Raw genomic sequence first — 20,008 nt, 5'->3', positions numbered from 1 at the left:
ATTTCCTTTTGTTTCCTTTAGGGATTATTTTTAGGTGTGAGTGAGTTAAGTGATGAGGAATATATGTTGATATTACAGAAAGCTGAGCTGCAAAGATTTGAGACAGCTATTTAAAATCTGTGCGCTGGCCAGCACCTGTGTCATAGGCATATTTCAACTCAAGAATAAGTGAAATAAGATTTACCAGGTTTTATTGTTAGCAGTGTTAGGTCGAGAGTTTGCATATGTGTGTCTGTGTAAGACAGAAAGAGTCCTTGCCAACAACAGACTGGGAAAAGAACTGTGTCTTCTGGCACTTATTTTCCAGTACAGATTACAGCTAGCTTTTTAAGTGTATAGTAACCTGCAAATCCAAGAGTGACATTTTAGCCTCAGAAGCAAAATTTCACACATTCATACATACATATATAATCACACAAATGAGAATGTTTTATCTACTTGCTAATGTCCTCTCATTGACTTAATTTCATTCACAGTTGAAAAGTGAAAAATACAGTAAGAAAAAAAGCATACCTGCATTCTTAGTGTGTTTCTATCATACTTAGCCCAAGGCTCATAGAAAAACATTTTGTGTTTCTATGAAACACAAAACTGAACTGTGTTTAATATTATTCAAGATCTAGTATATAGAGTATAAATATTGGCTATCCATTGGATATGCATATTGAATGATCAAATTATAATAGAAATTGATTTTTTAAAAGGAATGGAAAAATACAAATATGAGAAAGAAGGAAAGTGGACACTAAAATAAAATAAATGAAAGAAGAAGGTGGAAAAAACTGTTAGAAAAGTTTAGGAGAACCTTAAGGTGTGAGAAACAAAATCTGCTTCCAATAGGAAATCATGCTTTGTACTTTTGTGGTGTATTGATTTTCAAACCTCATTGAACACCCCCCCCCAAAAAAAAAAACACCCTGAAACAATGGAAAACAAAAATTAAATAATTTTATAATCGTCTTTTTTCTTCCACTTCATAAACATGTCTTACACAGTTCTTCTGGGTTTTTTCGTCGTTAATTAATTGCTCCAAAGTTGTTGTGTTTTTTTTTTTCCACTTTCCTCTAAATAGAAAAAGCAGCTCACTGATATGTTACTGCAAGACACCATCATTACTAAATTGTTCCTGGAAGCACAGCCTGCACTGAGTTAAACCTGCAGCAGAATTCCCCTGGAAATAGGCCAGGGGATTAATTCTAACTCTCTAGAATTAATAAAAACTCAGTCCCTATTCTGAGGTCCACTACAACCGTATTCAGAAGTAGCATTTTGAATTAGTATTCACTATTCTGAAGCCTGAATCCAAATCCATCTCAGCCAAATGGAGCATTTTCTTTTATTCACTGAGCTAAAGCCCAGTAGCAAAAAGTTTCTTTTCAACACTGAATTTCAGGCTCTCTTAATACATTTTTCCAATACCCAGGGCTTTCATACTTTCAAAGGAGATACAGTAGTTTCTTCTACTAATGCAGCTCCAGCAGAATTGCCTTTCACATGTCATCTTAAGGTACATATTCTAAATAGAAGAATTGGTAAACAAAGACACAGTAAAGCTTCTTGATTGCTAAAATCTGCACTAAGCTGTACCTTTTATATTAAGAACTTTACTATGGGAATTGGAGCTCTCCAACTAATTCAATTTGTGAGCATAATATTGAATATTAACGTGAAGCTAAAGCATTGTTCTGGTGCATACTATAGCTCCACAGTTCAAAAAGCCTCAAAATATTCAAGTGAAACCAAATCAAATGTCGTTTTAGAATGTATAGCTGAATAAAATCTAAAATTAAGTGAACTTTATTAAATGAAAAGCACTCCTATTTCTCTATTGTCGACAGAGAAATTAACTTGAGGGAAATGAGCAATAGTATTTATATGCAGCTGTAGTAGTGATCTTACTTTTCATTTGCATATTAAAACTTTCATTCCAGCAAAGCAAATGACTTTGATAAATTGCCTTACACATCATTACTGGATATTCTTATGCATCTTATAAGAATTCACACAACTTTTAACATAAGTCTGAAATTTCACACAAGGATAACTTTCATACCCTTTAATTTTTTTAAGCATTTTTCTTTTCTCAGAGAGAATTGTTGATGAATCTTGTCATATGCTTTTAAATTAAAAAGTTTATGATATTAAAATTCAGTTAACTTTTTTTCAGTCTGTTGATCTTTTTCAATATTCACTGATAGGCCTTCAAAAATTGTTTAATTTTATACATTTTCAAGCACAATGATTCCTGACAAGATCTCAAGTAGCAGTATTTTTCAATCTTATATTCATAGTACTTTTTCTTGCCTTGGGCACTGAAAGGTTACGTTCTGTGTATACTATTCTTGAGACTAATCACATACAGAGCTATGTTATGACAGTATTTCTGGTATCACCACACAAACTTTATTCCATATTATTTGCTATTGCTGAAAATCCAACTGGAAAACTTGATCTATCTTCTTTGACTTCTCCTGCTAGATGAGAAAAAATGTACAGCAATGGCTCTTCATAGGTTCAAACCAAATACAGACTTGGTGCCACAGTCTGTCTCCACACATTCGCAACAAAGGCTCCATTGCAGACAGACTCCTCTGGTCTTCTTGCTTAAGAGTTCTCAGCTCTGGGTATTTTTGTTGTCCTTCCCTTGATGGTCCTGAGCTCTTCTTGTCTTGGAATTGGCAGTGAGTGATTTTCCTCTATTCACCTTTGCCGTTGCCTCTCATGATTTTATAAACCAAGATGTCATATATCTGTGTTAATATGATTTATATGGACTTTTTATCACATTTTCTGTCATTTTCTCTTTTCCAGTCTGCAACATCCTAGTCAAAGTAATCATCTCTCATAGAGAAGCTGCTCCCTATCTTTGATAATCCTTTTTGCCCTTTCTACTGTAGCACCTTTGAATGGGGAAATCAGAACTACACAGAATGGCCAAGATGTAGAGGCACTATGGATTTATGTAGTACCTTAACGATGTCCTCATTCATTCTCTATTCCTTTAAACCCTAGAAACTCCTAGCATTTACTGCACTTTCTTCACCCTTACTGAGGGTGCACATTCATCTGTTGGCTTAAATGAGTGTTGCTAAAGCCACTACAGAGCTTCTTCATTATCGTCTTTCCTTGTCCCAGTCCCATTTAGAAAGTTTGTGGCAGGAGAACCAATTGTAGTTAGATTTAGTACACAAAAGCTAGATGTTGTTCTGATGTTGCTGAATAGTTACTTCCCTTTATGGGCAAAGATATACATCAAAATGTACAGTTCTTTGTATAAAGAACCTTCGAAAAACTCCTTCTGCTGTAACTAAACAAGGCACGCTTCATGTATCCCCATGAATCTCAGACAAAAGAATCATCATCACAAGCGATTTCCTCTTTCATGTATCCTCTCTACATGATGGAAATGCACGAGAACTATACAAATTTTGCAACAGTTGACAAGCCTGGACTTGTCTTATTTTTATATTCTTCCCAAAAGAAGCGAGATTACCTGAAAGCTGGGCCAATATCCCGAAACTGGTATTAATCTCTGTTCTAAAAAATGAAACATTTATTCAGTTAGAAATTTAAGTAACTGGCCTACGTCGTACTTAAGGAGACTTTACTGTTCGACATGTCCAAAATGAGGAAAAGAAAAAAAATTCAGTAATCAAAATTGTCCCCTGAATGTTCTGAAATGGTGATTGAGGTTTTGCATGTACAGGCATCACTTCTGATGAAAAGTCTTTAGGGTGAAGTTCCTGTTGTACTTCATTATAGATGTCTGCCATCTGCCTTTATTTTTTTTTTCTTTTTTTTTAGTACCTCACACTTCTGTGTCTCAGCTGATACTTTTCTCTATTGCCTAAGGATGTAAAGAAGTAATTTTTTTCACTTTCAGCATGACTACAAATCCTGTGTCTTAAACATACAAAAAAATAAATGGATTCTATTGATAAGGTCTAAACGCGATGAGATAAATCTGTGCAGGAATAGAAATTAATAAATACAGGGGAGGAACATTTTCAGGGGCCGAATAATGTTTTGAACTAAATGTCTCATACAGCAGAACTATTTTACTCTGAATGCAAACTAATCTTCAGAGGTGTTTTTGGGGGGGTTTTTTTGGTTTGTGTTTTTTTTTTTAATTAACTTGTTAACTTGATATTTATTTAAGCTTTGATTCTTTTTAGGTTTTGACTATGTAGTCAAAACTGCTGCTGGTGGTAATTGTACATCCTTCTTTAGAGATCCCCAGGAAATCTCTAACCTCATTTCTCGTTACTTAATGTTAAAAGGTTGTTGTCAGTATGGTAACTGATTTGTATTTCAGACATCTGTTCAAAACAATGTCAAAAATACAAAATTTAGTGATGTCAGAAACATGCTCTTTTGGCTCTTTGTCCGTGGGAAGCTGAAACTCTTAGTCATTTGAGAGTGGTATCGTTTCCATTAGAGGTTACACATAAATTAATCTTCTAAAGGATAACTTTTAAGTCTTCATTGTTGAAAAGGATTTTTCTTCTTCAGGTTTTTTCATAGGTTTTGCCTAGCCCAATCTGACAAATGCGTCCAATACTCTAGTGGAAAAACTAGTGCATTCTCACACAAACAAATGCTTAGGTCATGGTTCATCTTGCAACCAAAAAGCATAAAATAAGGTTTTTTACAATAATAAATAGTAATTCTAAAGCATAATTTTTCATGAATACGTGCACTCTGTAGAAGCTTTTGTATTTGCAGAATCATTTTTAAAGATAATAAAAGTGAACCAGATGGCGATTTGTCAACTTTGCTGATTTATTTCTTCTATTTTTCTGAGAAACTGGTTTTCATTCTTCTTGCAAACCCTCCCATGAACAGCAATAAGCTATCCTGCATTGCTCATCAGACTTACTAGCTTTCCCAACAGATAACCGGGAAAGTCTCTTCCCTGTTTAGAAGATCCATCTACTCTCTAACAAAACCAGTCAATACAAGAACCTTTCTCCTCTCCTCTATCATCCGAATCCAAGAAAGGCCATTCTGCATCAGAACATCCTGCCCAGGTCTCAGGTTTTCTCCATACTGGCCTGTGTGTCGTGGATGAACACCATTTGTCTCCAGAGGGAAAATGCAAGCCTCACGTCGGTTCGGATCTTGTTCCCTCTACTGAACTTTCCAAGAACAGTGCTCACAGGACATGGTCATCACAGGACATATATTCTGAATAGCTACCCACTGGGAAATACATCATTGTCTTCTACTAATGCAGGGAATTTTCCTGTGCAAAGAACTTAATCCCTAATTTATTGTAAATACCCTAGAAACTATGGGCTTTCACACAAATATTAATGAATATACGTGTCATAAGAATGACAAGAAAACTGAGCCTCTTTATTAAAGAGCAACAGGATTCACCATCATCTGCCATCTTCATCTCAGACAATCAAGCCCTACTCCTGCGAAGTACCTATATTAAAGGCTTCTCGTATTAGCCATGCCAGCAGAGGGAAAGGTTTACACTGGCTCGTAATTTTACAGAAAAACTTAAACAGGATGAAAACATATTTCAAATCAACACCCAGAAAAGAGCAGTGTAATGCAGGAAGGAAAGGACAGAAGTATTTTGCTGTCATCACTTTCAGTGTTTCTTGTGGAAAAGGGGCAGAGCTGCTAAAAAACCTCCATGTTTCAGGGACAGGCATCAAACCCATGAGGAGGGGAACACAGTGCTGGAGCAGAGGGTTGGTCCCTCTCCACAGCTAAGAAAATACAATTACCTCAGAATAGGGAAGAAGAGACTAATTAGTGAATCAGCACTGTCCCAAAAAAGTGGCACATTTTGCCTAATGTAATGGCATTCCTCTCAGCATCTTAAGTACCATTTCTCATGGTTGTCTTAATGGGCTGCACTAATCTACAAACTCAAACTCAAGTTTTTCAGCAAATGTTTCAGCAAACTTTCCCTTCATGGAATGTAATGCACCTTACCTATTAATTTCTTGCTTTGAATATGTATAATTCTTGCTTGCTTTCTTTATGCTGACTCCTTCATAGTCAATTCAATTTATGCAATGTATATGTTTATGCAAATGAGAAGAAAGTGCTTTTGCACAGAAGAAAGTGGACTTAATGAAATGTAAATCAAAACCACAAAGATAAAGCACAGTTCAGGTCTTTCTACAGAAATATGGAAGGCAGAAGCACAATGATGGCAGGGTTTATTGCTGTTTTTTTCTCTGTGACTAATGTCTTATTGTTGTAACAAGAGTATGGGCTAGGGTAATACAAAGAAGCCAACATTCAATGTCTGCATTTAGAGTACAATATTAAAATGAGGAAAAAAATTGAGTAGTTTATGATTAGGATGAAGATACAAGGCATTTTTCCAGCTCTGCTTTTGAATAAGAAGGTTGACAAGGTTGATACCTATGTGACTAGAGAAAGAGGGGGAGGGAAGGGAGGAAAAAGCTTATATTTACAGATTGTATGTGATAAACAGATAAGTAACTCTCCTTTTTGTTTTTTTCTTTTTTTGTCTGGGAGAGTTCCTTTAAATCCATTAATAGTCTAATTCATTAATGCCACAAGAATTATCTGTAAACCATACTTTATGGAAACAAGGAAAAGAAGAGCACACCCTAATAGAAAAAAAGCAGAACATCATGTTGTTGAGATCTCTGTGTTAACAAATTATATTACGTACAGCATCTAGGCCACAAGTAAAATTCCTGCTTTGCTTGCCTTCCATAAATTCAAACATCTTATTGGAATGATTTTTCTCCAGTTGTTGATCAGATATTCAAATGTGTGTCCTGTAGTAAGCTGACATTTTGACTTTCTTTTCACTTTAAAATCAGTAGAAAAAACAGGGATTTTTTTTTTAAATGAAGCCAGTGATTCCATGGTTCTTTTCTAGGCTGTAGTACAACTGAACCATAGTTTCCAAGATAAACTGCAGAACAGATTTTTCAAGAAAATTATGATTTTGTGGAAATCATATTCCATTCAAAAAACAATCTGACAAAACCAGCTTTTGATGAACTCTAAGCACCATTTCTTTTCAGCCTACTGTCTCTTTGCTCCTCCCTGCTGTATGTCCTGTGAAACCATGCCTGAAAGCTGTAAGTGTAATACACTTACCAGTCATACAATTTTAAACAGAGTTGTGCTAACAGCTTTGTGAACTTGGAGTGTGTCCATGACTCCTGAGATAAGCAGTGCAAGAGACCTACTGTACCCTTCTCTTTCTATGACCGCTATTTCTTATAGCTATATAAGAAATATACTATAAGCTATATATCTTATAGTACTATTGATATAGTACGTATATCAAAAGAAAACTAATCTGAGGTTAATTCTGATACTTATTTCTGATTAATTCTGATACTGGTAACTCATATACCCACTAGTAAGTTACAATTTTATTCTGAGGCATGTGAACAAAAATTTCTTTTCTTAAAAAGGATTTTTTTTTAATTTTTTGACTAAAATCCCTAAGTAACCAAACCAGTCTTGTCAATCAGTGCATTTTACCTGTCACAGAGGGTGAATTTAATTGCTTTAATTAAAGCTAGAAGTCAAACACAGATCTGACCATATAAAGGGAAACAACCCCATTGCTGTTAAAACTGACAAAGTGTGAAGGTCACAAATTACATATTAATATATTCTTCCATGTGACCTTCGGTTGTAAACAAAGAATATTAAATGCTGTTATTCATCTTCCACTAATGAACATATATTACTCTGGAGCCTAATGAATAGATAAAACATCTCTGTTCATCAAATATTTATAAAAGTAATATTTTCTATGCTTACCAATTAAAAGGGTATTTTATTACAAATTTAGAGTATGCCAGTTTCAAAATCCTTGGAGACTAGGTGCCTGAGAGTGCCAAGAAATGAAGACTGGTCTTCAGCTCATTATCTTTACATGGCTATTTTCAATAAACAAATATGAAAATGTAATAATAAAAATAATATTAGGCCAAGGGAATAACCAGTGGGTTTACTTATTCCTTTTTCAATCACTGGTCTCACAATAACTGATGATTTCAGTGTTCTCTGAACATGTGTAAATAGTAACCTGCATCAACACTATATGCAAAGAATTTGCTCCTGATGTCATCTCGTAAGAGCCAACATCCAAATAAACATAATAAAACACACTTATTTTGTTTGGTAAGCATGTACAAATTTGTATGTACCTATAAGTAGTATTTAATAAACATAAAAACATAGAATATAATGTCCTCACGGTATATTTAAAAAAATTTATATGCATAAACGCCTTGTATATCCTATACTGTTCACCTTTTGAACCTGACAAAAGTTGAATGTCTTAGGGGCACAAGGCTTCACAGCTCTGCAGTAAGCTGAAATACTGATGGTAGGTGCTATCTATTCATACATGCATATTTAATACCAAAAAATTGCAATGAACAGCCTGTGTGGATCTTCTGAGCTTTTGCAACCATGTCAGATTCAGTTTTTGGAGCTACCAGCAACTTATGAATAGATTTCAGCAACCACATAGCTTCTCTTCTGTTTTAGTTTGTATGAAAATAACTGTCACATAAATCACAATTTATTGATTCTTTAAAACATTTAGAGTACTAATAAATGGAGCATAGAATACTTTACATGTGGAATAAATACATTTATCGAGAGAGGGAAGGCTAAAAATTCCCAAGCAATAAGCTTTTACAATTAGATTATCTTTATCAGATGTCCAAACAATAAATTTTGATAAACAACAGGTTAGATATTTTTCTTGTTTCTTTCTGGCATCAGATGGTGGAAACTGCATTTCCATAACAAGCACATATCTGAAACACCCAAAACCGCCAACCTTAAGAATCTGTTAAAATTGACATATTGCTTTGGCTTTCTTGCATTAAGCTGCTGAGAGCAAACAAGGATTTATTGTGCAATTTACGTGGGAAAAAGACGGTCAATTTTTTCTCCAATGCAGGACACGGGTGCCCTCTGCTGTCAATTTGCTGAGTGTCATGGGCTTGCTTTTTTTTTCTCTCCAGTACCAGCCAAATTGCTTTCAAACTGCTGTTATTTTGGAAGGTATGGCGCAAATGTGAAAATAAGTAGTTTGTTTTTCCTTTTCAGCTTGTACTGCTTCTGTCGAGAAATAAATATTCCAGAAAAATAGCTTTATAATTTATCTGCCCTCTGTAAATTGTTATTGAGCATCGCATCCAAACAAAATGCATAGCAAATAACTGAACATGCAGTCTGGAATTTTTCTGTGTGTTCTGAGGTTTGTCTGTAGCCTTAAGATAGTTGGCAGTGTGGGATTTGAAGCCTCTGTAAAGCCCTGTTCAAACCTTTCTCAATCCCCCATCCTGAGAAGTCAATGAAAGCATTTCTGATGACTTTAACGTACCCTGGAGCTGCCTTAAAAGCCACTGCTGTCATGTGCTGCAAACTGTAGGGTGTTTGTCTGCCCATCTGCTTACCCAGCTAAGGTTAAAAGAAAAGCCTTCAAATTTCAGGGCAGCCCCATGCTGGCTAACTCCTTGGGAGGACTGGTGTGAGAATCAACAGGATGCTCTGAGTCCAGGAGTGCAAATTTCGGTTCTTGCCCAGGCACATAATAGATGGACACTTTTGAAAAATAGAGGAGATTGGCAGAGGAGATTGCTCTCCTATGAAATGCAAAACTATTATTCAAGGAAGAGTTTTTGTTAGTTACTGTTCACTGAGTGGAGTTGCCCTGCCCTCTGTTTGACTAGAAATAAAGACAGGTCCAGCGCCTGAGAACAGCCTGTCATTGGCACTGAGGATTTTGGCTGTCAGAAGATATTAACAACCTACAGGCACAAAAAGGCAAAAAGAAATAACTTTCCTGAGTCATAAGTATGTGAACCTCCTTCTATTACACAGCTGAATTTTTTCTTTCAATGTCTCAAAGGACAATAAGTTGGATCTTTTGCTTAACTGGAGATAAGTGGAAGGAATAACTAATATAAGAATATTCTTTTTTAATTTTTAAACATTTTTCACAAAGTCTCTTTTGGAACTAGCACTTGAAGGCATTTCTGGGTTCAGTTTTATTCTGAGACATGTTTGCACAAGAAGCCTTTTGGGCTGAATTCTGAGTGTCTTGGAGTTCTTCACACTATTCCATTTATATTTTAATATTTTTACAATTGAAAAGCATTAACTCTATTCAAGATAGAGCATCTACCTTTTACTGTCTCAGCTCATCAGAACCGCCACTTTTTCTGCAAACATTTGCAGTATGTTTCTCCATATGCAGAGGCAAGGATCTTGAATTCAAAACACAGGATGTAAGAGAGAAACTACATGAAACCATCCTTGTATTTCAGCAAAACTAATTTAAATTTCCTCACATAACAAAGCAGCTGTGAATCTACTGCCTGGAGGTACACTGTGGCACACTTAACACATTGCCAAACAGATGCCCCTATTTAATCCTCAGGAGACAGGAGTTGTTTTTGTGCAGCATATTGCTACCTTTGGTGCCTCAGAAATTGTTGTTGAGTTCACTCTGCATAATAGCTAAAGTTGCCTAGGTATTCACACTAACAAGAGCTAGGAAGTTTTAGATATTCTAGCCCAGAATACAGCTGCTTACTTTTCTTAGCATTCACCCGTTTTGTGAGGTCTTAAATTGTCCCACAAGTTGTTACTTACATCAGGATGTGCCATTCAGTCTAATGTTCACTCAGTATCCGAACAGGCAGCGCTCAAATTGGCTGTAACACTTGCTGAGTTGACTAAAAATCATTTCACAGGTGTGGCACTTTCTGCTCTGTTTAGGTATTTCAGATGGGCCAGTGCCAGTAACCTCCAAAGCTGAAAGCATCTCTATGATGGAGAGGTGCTGGGGGAACTCACTGGCAGCTTCCCTCGTGCCATTTTAAGAATACCTCTGTGATGTCTCTTCTAAGAAAACTTGGTACATACTCACAAGCATGATAGAGTGACCATTTTTTATTGCCAGGTCAATAAGAAAAGCAAGATGCAATATCACCCCAAACAGAAAGGTTCAGAGGAAACATAGTTCAATACAATGGACTTCCTCTGTAAACTTGGTAAGAACATTTTGTGTCCTATTCAGTGAATTTATGAACAATGTGACCAAATAAACCTGCAAGACACATTTATTGCTCCCTCGTTGGTGTATTGTTATTCTCTATCATATATATATACCCTACCCAGTACACTGCTCCATATTCTAAAAGAAAAGTAAGACTTTTTTCTGTTAATAAATGACTGTCCACTTTTGTCTGCATCATTTTTACACCCTTTTTCACAAAACAATCTTTTCCTTAAATACACCTTCCAGGTCTGTATATACAGTTCACTTTTATTATTCAGAATCCTGCTTAACCGTTATTATTGTCTCATGCGGACTGAAACATTTTGCTTTTACAGACTGAAATATGTTGTTTTGCACTTTTCCTGTTCTCCAGAGCTGCGGTTATTGGACATGGAGGGTTGTGGCTTGGACAAATTATTGACTCCTTATTACTGTGGGATAAATCTGTAACTACACTTTCCTTAATGCCCTTGTGTCTCTCTCGGAAGCCAAACTGCTAGAATACATCGGGCAATCCATGATGACAGAAAAAGAGGTATGTGAAGGACTAGAATTACAAATCTCATTAGATGTCCAAATAGCTCAGGGACACAGCACGCAGTTCATGGTTTCTTTCAGAACACAAAAGTCAAGATACGGTGTTTCAGCACTTCTGAATATAAATACAGTTCTCCAAAGCATTTTATAGCTTTGTGGGGTTTTTTGGTTTTGTTTCCTTTCAGGTCAACGTAACATAAGACAATTTGAGTCTGTTGAATCTTTAATAAGAAAGAAAGTCAGTCAATTTTGGATCATTACAGAGAATCAGTATGTGCTTTTCTTATGCAGGCCCAGATTGCATTCTTGTCCCCTAGCTCATTAAACTGATGGAAAATTAACCTATTTAAGGGGGGGGGGGGAAAACAACAAAAAAGAAAAAGCATGACTTTCTGCTGTACCAACTCACATAGGGATCAGATAATAACTAGAATCAATCTAAGATTAGAGGTGAGACCAGAGAGTGAAATGGTCTCCATTAGTGTCAGCAAACAGCTAGATCAGCTCAGATGAACGGTGAAACCTCATCTGGAAAAAAAAGTCGAACAAAAATCCCCCAAAATGAAAATAATTATCCTGCAAAGAAACAACGGATAAGAAAGAAGGTCAATTTCAAACTTTTCGTTTCAATCTACCACACCCAGCAGTTTCAGATCTTCTATATTTTAATAAAATTTCCTTTAGTGATCAAAAGCACTTTCGTATGTCTTGCTGTTTCTGTGTAAAAAACAACAAAAAAGTAAGTCGGATCAGCAAGAAATCCATCACATTTTTCAATATATTCAAAATTTTTCTTCAATCACAAGATTTCAACAATCACCTTTAGCACCAAATATTTTTAGGAAATGTACACTGAAGTTTTGTGGATATTTACTCTATGAACAGAGAGCAACATGTATAAATAATTTATCTAGAAAAGAACAGCTATACTGTGGAGGTTCCAATTATGCATATTTACAATCAATCTATACAGGGGAGAAGAACTGAAGAGTCATTTCAGAAACTTAATTTAAACAAATTTCCACAGTATGAGTCACTGTGATATTTATTCCTTCTTAGTGGTTGGCGCTTATGTTTTGTTGTGTACGTGTGGACATTTTTCAATTGTTGTTCACAACACTAAAAGATCTCTCAAGTCACACACAGCTCACTTGAATCTTTCTTCGGAACAGAGGAAGGTCAGTTAACGGTGAATGCTGCACATCTGTCATTTCTCAAACAATGCTTGCATTATCACAATAGAGCTTTGAAAAAACAGCTTTAATAATTTGGAGGAATTTTCATCATCTTCTTCAGCATCCTCAAAGTGAAATGATTTTTTCAGTTTAGAATAGTAAACATCTCTAAAAAGTAAGACTCTATGGAAATGCTGTAACAATTACAGAGCTGGAGCCCTTTCCTAGATCATAGAATCATAGAATCATAGAATCATATGGCTGAAAGTTTCTGAAATTGCATCTTTAGCTTCTCAAGTGTTGAGCAAATGACGTCCATATAGTATTCACTGATGCAAAGGTACACCTCACTTTTTGAGAAACTGGCTTATTTTAACAATGTTTGGTACAACCAGAGTCATGTTGTATTACGCCAAACTTTTTTCCTTAGGCAGAATGTCTCATGTTGATAAGAAGTCCTTTTCTTGAATCATATCAGTGTCTGGCTGCTGGGATTTTATGGAAAACCTCAAAATCTCCTACTGTAAGAAATAAAAGGGAAGTAGAAGATCTAAGAAATTGTAGCATTTAATCTAGTTAGCTTCTGGAAGTTTAAATCAACTTAAGAACTTTAAAATTATTTCTTAAGAGAAATTATGTGGAATTTCTACTTATTATACTTCAGGTGTGAGTTTAATATAAACAGCAATTTAATATTTGTAACAATGGGAAACTGAAATTAGCATCAAACCAAAAGGTTTAAATGGAGATATGAACACTAGAGGGGAATAAAAAAGCTGTAAGGATACTCCTACAATTTGCTGAATAGTCTTGGAGCATAAAAATGACAAAAAACAATTAACAAAATAGCTGTGAGAATGTAAATTTTGAAGTGGAAAGAATACAAAAATATGCCAGACATCAAGTTCAGACACCTGACTTTGATTTGACATCCTACAGCTGGGATGATGATGTAAGTGGTGAACAAACGCTGTATTGCATTGCAAACATGATTTGTCTTTTTTGAAGCACACAGCCATGCTTAAGTGTAATGAAGCCTACAGGACCAGGTCTACTGAGATTTTGAAGAGTGTGATACTTGCAATTGCACTAATTTATACAAACCTCAAACTGAACTTCAGAGGAACCTCTGGCTCAGAGGTAGCTCAGTGGACTCTTTTTTTCCTTGTCAAATGCTTTTGGTTATCAATTGCGATTTGAAAATACCTAACTCACTGTATGAAAGAAAAGCTAACTCTTCTTTCAGAAGCAGCATGTAAATAATGGTGTTGTATACCTATCTAGGACTGTTTATTTTGACAGAAATTAGCTTTTCTCTAATTTTCTGAAAACTGCTGGTTAACGTTCCTCCTTTTCCTCAAGACTTCAATTCTTATGAAAATGAAATTATAGGTGCACGACTTAGTGAGTGGAAAGCTAAATATACTTCCTAGTATGATTGTTTTTAAGGTTTGTTGCAACTACTGCTGACATTAGATAAAAGAAAATTGCCTGCATGCATCATAGCCTACCCTAGTTCATCTCATAATCATTTTCAAGCAAGTGACTGAACATTTAATCCTAATAAACCACTAGACAGTGATGGTAAAATCTTTTGGCTTCATTGCTCACAAGTGTTCTCTTGGCAGTAAAGCTATTTCCAGCTATCCTGCTGTGAAATGTACTGCTATTAAATCTTTTGCATGAAAATCAGAGAAAAATAAAAAGAATGACGATTATTTTTCTTTGATGTTATTAAAGCGTTGATTTGCTTGTGACTTTTCTTTCTTCCTAGTTATCACTTACTGTAGTTTTAAAAACTTTCTAATTTACAAATCAAATTAAAGCACTTAGCTACTTGCTCTGTCGCTGTCCTCCTGAATCAGAAAATCATTTAGGTTAGAAAAGACCTTGAATATCGAGTCTAACCATTAACCTAGCACTGCCAAGTCCTCCACTAAACCACAGCACTAAGCACCACATCTACACATATTTAAATACCTCCAGAGATGGTGACTCAATCACTTCCCTGGGCAGCCTGTTCCAATGCTTGACAACTCTTTTGGTGAAGAACTTTTTCCTAGTATCCAATCTAAACCTCCCCTGGCACAGCTTGAGGCCATTTTTTCTTGTCCTATTGCTTGTTACTTGGGAAAAGAGACCGACAATCACTCTTCTGCAACCTCCTTTCAGGTAGTTGTAAAGAGTAATAAAGTTTCCCCTCAGCCTCCTTTTCTCCATGCTCCTTCAGCAGCTTCTCATAAGAGTAGATCTAGACCCTTCACCAGCTTCATTGCCCTTCTTTGGACATGTTCCAGAAACTCAATGTCTTTCTTGTAGTGAGGGTTCCAATGCTGAACACAGTATTCGAGGTGTGGCCTCAGCAGTGCCAAGTACAGGGGGACAATCACTTCCTTAGTTCTGCTGGCCACACTATTTCTGATACAAGCCAGGATGCGATTTGCCTTCTTGGCCACCTGGGCACACTGCTGGCTCATACTGAGCCGGCTGTCAACCAACACTCCCAGGTCGTTTTCCACCAGGCAGCTTTGCAGCCGCTCTTCCCCAAGCCTGTAGCATTGCACGGGGTTGTTGTGACCCAAGTGCAGGACCTGACACTTAGCCTTGCTGTACTTCGTACAGTTGGCCTTGGACCATTGATCCAGCCTGTCCAGATCCCTCTGTAGAGCCTTCCTTCCCTCAAGCAGATCAACACTGCTGCTCAACTTGGTGTCACCTGCAAACATACTGAGGGTGCGCTTGATCCCCTTGGCCAGATCATTGATAAAGATATTAAACAGAACTGGCCCCAATACAGGGGAACACCACTTGTGACCGGCCACCAGCTGGATTTAATTTTGTTCACCACAACTCTTTGGGACTAGCAATTCAGCCAGTTTTTTATCCAGTAAATGTACACTTGTCCAAAACATGAGCAGCCAGTTTCTCCAGGAGAATGCTGTGGGAAACAGTGTCAAAGGCTTTACTACAGTCTGGGTAGAGAACATACACAGCTTTTCCCTCATCCAATAAGTGGATCAGTTTGTCATAGAAGGAGATTGGTTTAGTCAAGCAGGCCCTGCCCTTCATAACCCCCCAAAACATAGATGCCTGCCTTTTGTGTTATTTATTGATTATCCATATCTCCATTTGACTGAGTAAAATGCAGTTCAGATGTTCAAATCTAGCCAGTAATATGACCATATAGGACAAAGGAGGAGCAATACTTCCAGGAGGTGTAAAACCTAGACCATTTAAAGCCTTGTAGATCATGACAGACATCCTCCACTGAGAAACTCATGGCCAACAGGTACTGCAGATTATGAAATGCTGATTGCAGGTGCAAGGTACACTGAGCTGTGCATCCTCTACCAACTTTCATATTTCACTTCATTCAGCATTAATCTAGTCCAGAGGTAATGGAAAGATTTGACGAGTGATGTAGCCTGCATCCAAAAGAAAAGGTTCTGCATTCCCAGGCAGACAGTAATACTAAAAGATCCCAGGTCTCTGCTGTGACATCATCATTAATAGAAGTGGATTTAAAATTACTCTGGAACCACCTACGGCTGATAGATGTTCAGACAAAGAGTGGTACCCCACAAGTATTCATGATGCTCCTCTAAGAAACACAGAAACCTGCAGTCTGGAAGAGACCTCTGGAGATAACTACCTCTGCTCTACAGAGGATCATCTAAAAAAGGTTGCTCAGGGCTGCGTTCAATAGTATTTTTATATCTCCTTGGATAGAGAACCCATAACCTCACTAGGCAACCTGTTCCAGTGTTGATCACCCTTCAGGTTAAAAAAAAAACCAAAAACTTCTTACATCAAGTTGTAATTTGTATCACCACTCAAGTTTGTTCTATCCCTGTGCATCTCTCTCTGGCTCTGTCATCTCTGCACCCTCCTCACATTAGTTAGGTGGCAAGAGATATACGATCTCCCCCACGTCTTCTCCTCCACAGGCTGACCAAACCCATCTCTCTCATGCGCTCCTCACACCTCCTGTGCTCCAGCCCCTAGTCAATTTTGGTGGCTCACCTGTCATGGTCCCTCTGTCTTTTAGCGTATTGAGTGCTTCCTCAAATTTGGTATGAGCCACAGGCTTGCTAAAAATGAGGCTTGTCTCATCATCCAGGTCATTAGCAACGAGCGGTACTGCCCTGCTAACCAGCCGCTTATTTGGACTTGGTGCCTCTGAGCCTGACAATCGAGCCACTTTTCTGCTTGTCATTCACTCCTCCAACCCACTCCTCACCACTTTGGCTAGACAGTGGGAGACAACAGAAGGAAAGAAAGAAATCTGAGAACAGAGAGACCACTTTCCCTGCCACGGCCTGTGAAATGGTTGTGGATTAACAAACCCTGTAGTTTTAAACAAACACTCAGAGGTTCAGAAATTAATCTGAACCTCGTTCTAGGACCAGAGCAGAAAAGTATAATGGAATAAAGTATTCTGCTATTTTCTGGTTCATTCGAGGAGATATAGAAAATCTCTAATTTGTTTTTCCATTACGTCTGCATCCACAATATGATGCAGAGTCTCAGAAAATTGTGCAAAGATGTGTGCTGATCCTGATATGTTATCTATCAGGATAGCAGAAATCCAAAACACGCAGAATCGCATCATAAAGTGAAACATTAAAACAGCACACGTCAGAAAGTAAAACTTTGGGGTTTATTTGGATGTTCCACATAAAGAGTTGCAAGTGCTCCATTTTTATCCAAACCACTCCAAACACCACTGAGAAAAACTGCTTGGATTTAAGTATTTTATGACATGTCTACTTTAAGCTAGGAACTGAAAAAACATTGAAATTTATCATTCTTTTCAAACCTTCAGTTTTAGCTGTTTTACTTCCCAGGCTTCAAGTGTTCTGGAGTTAATTTAATCACTTGTCAAAATTTCTCCTGAAAGCTTTTAAAAAAGTCTATGATGCTGTAGAGTTTGGTGCTTCAGAAACTATGCAACTATCTTATACAATCTGACAATTTTCTAGCTTAAACTTTCTGCTGAAGACACAGAACATAACAGACACTTCAGAAGAATCTCTCTTACTAAAAAAGACTGATTTGCCATGAATAGTAAATTTTGCTGAAAAATTTCACTTTGATTCTCTTCTCAGCTGCCCCACTGTAAATCAGAAGCAATCATCCTAAAATTCCGGTCTTTCAGCAGTGAGAGGAGAATCAGACTGAAACTGTCACTGGAGATTTTGAAAACATAAAATTAATTTCTGAAATTAAAAAATAAAATCAAATTTTAAAATTCACCTCACTTACTGAAGACAACGGAAGTTTTACCACAGTAAAGTTTGGACTTGGTCTTGTAAGCAAAATATAATTTGAGCACAACTGTATAAAAAGTAAGAATGATGTTTTCATACTTTTCACATAATTGCTGAGTATGTTTTGGTTGTTCTTTTTCAAGAATGTTTGCAGAACAAAGACTATTACCGATACTAGCAAAAAAAAACCCCACATTTCCTCAAACAGATTTTCCTTCCAGAAATACCCTTGTACGCAAATATAAAGAGAAACCATGGTAAGACAAGTCTACAGTAGAAAGAGGCACAGAGAAAGGACTGAAGTGGCATCAGGCCTAGAAGAGAGGACACACATGTTTGGAAAAGGCACATCATCCCTGCCATCAGAGGAATCTAGGAGATCCCAAAATCTAGAGCCTTTTGTTGAAATAAAGCAGCATTCACTTGCAAGGTAGAAGAAGAACAAGACAACCAGCTCTACAGAGCCACTATTCAAAACAGCATACACGTTAGTGTCAGAGACTGAGATCTGACCCAAATTTGGAAAAGTATTGTCAAATTAACTTTAGTAATAAAAATACAGTGATGGATTAATTTCTTAAATAGTGATTTCTTTTTGGAGGATCTTTTAGTAAGAAACGAACCCAATCTTAATAGCATGTGATGTAAAACAAATGGCTGTGGCTTACAGGCGTACAGACTCGATCTATTTGAGACTGCAACCATAGTAGATGAGGAGAAAATTAAGTCAGTCTATTTCACAGTATCTTTTAAGACATAATACTGTTATTTCAGTGCTATGTTAGCTTTATGCATTCCCTTCAGTACAGTTATATCCGCAGTGAATGAGTGCAGCAGGCTGCAGAGTCGCTCTCTCAGGGTGTAGTTAGGCTCTACAGCTGAGCTGATCTAGTGTCTTTTCACAGCCAGAACATCAGGGCTCACTTCATCTTATTCATCTCTTCCATCCTTCTCTCTTTCCCCATCCCTGACCGAATGCTCTCACCACTTCCCTTGCATCAGCTGTGATGTATGTCTAACACTGCAGAAAAGTGGCTAAGCTGGAAGAAAAAAGCTAATAGTTTACTTCCAGGCAAATGGATCGAGTCAAATAAGCTCTTGATGAAAAGCAGATGCGTGCCAGAGCTGGCACAAGGAGGAGGAGAGTGGCTTGGGAGACAGGGATGAAATGAGACCACCCCTTTGAGCCATGGTGAGCTCAGCAATTGCAGCTGAAATTGCACCTCTGAATCAGAAACACCGAGTGTGTTTTTCTGACATCTAGAGGCTGAGCAGAAGGTGGGTGGTACTAATAGCTTACTATGAAGGCCAGCTCTGTGAAATCCTGCTATGGGTCTACTCTCATTCATATATTTGTTCCATTAAGAGTGCTTTAGGTAATGATTTCTGCAACCAATTATCCATGACACTGTATATTTAATATGTACTTAAAAGATATTGTTAAAAATCCACTATCATATAAAATAAATACTAAGCTCACAGATTTATGGGATTTATAAGTAGGATGACTGTTTAATACAGCTGCTTAAAAAGATCTTTCTGAAAATGAATCTGTTGAAGAATTTTACTAACTCCAAGTGCCAAAGATCACAGGAATTGCATTTCCTAATACTAGGATCCCTTTTAAAATATCTGCTTACCTACTCAGCTCCAGTCACATCTGGATTATAGAATATTTAAGAAAAAAAAGGTCCAGGAATATTCTGCAATTATAAATGTGCTTCAAAAGGAAATATGTCTTCAATACAACAATTTGCACATGAAAAACATTTTAAAAAGCATCTGTAGCCACAGGAGGGCTTTCTTCCTCATGACTAGTAAGAAAAATGATCATCATAAACTTGAAAACATCAAAAAATTTTGATATTTTGTGGAATTACAATGGCAATTTCCTCTTTCTTCCTTCCAGAAATACAAACATTATCTTAGCACAATGATATTCAGAGTAATCCATAAGACAATAAAAAGACAAATTA

This window comes from Tauraco erythrolophus, chromosome 1 (assembly GCF_009769465.1).
Source record: "Tauraco erythrolophus isolate bTauEry1 chromosome 1, bTauEry1.pri, whole genome shotgun sequence".
In the NCBI taxonomy this organism is placed as follows: Eukaryota; Metazoa; Chordata; class Aves; order Musophagiformes; family Musophagidae; genus Tauraco; species Tauraco erythrolophus.
This window is presented reverse-complemented; position numbering follows the sequence as displayed.